The sequence below is a fragment of the Aptenodytes forsteri genome, unplaced genomic scaffold, assembly GCF_000699145.1.
Source record: "Aptenodytes forsteri isolate BGI_AS27 unplaced genomic scaffold, ASM69914v1 Scaffold533, whole genome shotgun sequence".
Lineage (NCBI taxonomy): Eukaryota > Metazoa > Chordata > Aves > Sphenisciformes > Spheniscidae > Aptenodytes > Aptenodytes forsteri.
This window is the reverse complement of record NW_008795482.1, coordinates 29227-29676: the sequence shown is the minus strand read 5'-3', so window position 1 is coordinate 29676 and position 450 is coordinate 29227. Positions and strand designations below refer to the sequence as shown.

The window sequence follows — 450 nt, the reverse complement described above, 5'->3', positions numbered from 1 at the left end:
CCAGACGCGGTGTAGTCTGGGATGGGGTGCTGCTGCTGGGGACGGGGGACAGAGATGGGAGACCTGGGGACACCCGGAACATGCCACATCTCCAGCCCGTGGGGGACGGGGTGGGACAGGGTGCTCAGCGCCTGGGGGTGCTGGGTGGGGACAGCCCCCAGCAGCGGGTCCCAGGGACCGGAGCTCACCTGGGACTTGCGTATCCGGAGGTCAGCGGAGGACTGCGCCTCGTCCTGCTCGATGTTCCTCTCCATGCCTGGTGAGAGCCGGGCCCCAGCCCATCAGGGACCTTCCCCGCCCGCCAGACCCCGTGGTCCCCCAGCGTCCCCAGCACACCCCACCCTTCCCGTGGGGACAGGGGGACCCGCGGGGCTGGGTGGCAGGGCGGCGGGGACGCGGCCGCTCACTCTTCAGCTTGTTGCGGACGCTGTTGGGCATTTTCTTGATCTC

At 70.0% G+C, this 450-nt stretch overlaps 1 protein-coding gene across 1 annotated transcript in view; it reads left to right on the top strand.

Annotated features, from left to right (window-relative positions):
* The window catches only part of PATL1 (PAT1 homolog 1, processing body mRNA decay factor), a 19664-nt gene that overhangs the window by 155 nt on the left and 19059 nt on the right, over window positions 1-450 (top strand). The window lies entirely within an intron of this gene.